Genomic DNA, 205 nt, shown 5'->3' with positions numbered 1-205 from the left:
ACCATTGTAATGTCTTTACTCCCTGAACAGTGTGTCACTACCATTGTAATGTCTTTACTCCCTGAACAGTGTGTCACTACCACTGTGATGTTCTTACTCCCTGAACAGTATCACTACCACTGTGATGTTCTTACTCCCTGAACAGTATGTTACTAACCAGTGTAATGTCTTTACTCCCTGAACAGTGTGTCACTACCATTGTAAT

The sequence above is a fragment of the Mizuhopecten yessoensis genome, unplaced genomic scaffold (genome assembly GCF_002113885.1).
Source record: "Mizuhopecten yessoensis strain PY_sf001 unplaced genomic scaffold, ASM211388v2 scaffold716181, whole genome shotgun sequence".
Lineage (NCBI taxonomy): Eukaryota > Metazoa > Mollusca > Bivalvia > Pectinida > Pectinidae > Mizuhopecten > Mizuhopecten yessoensis.
Note: the sequence above shows the minus strand (reverse complement) of the source record.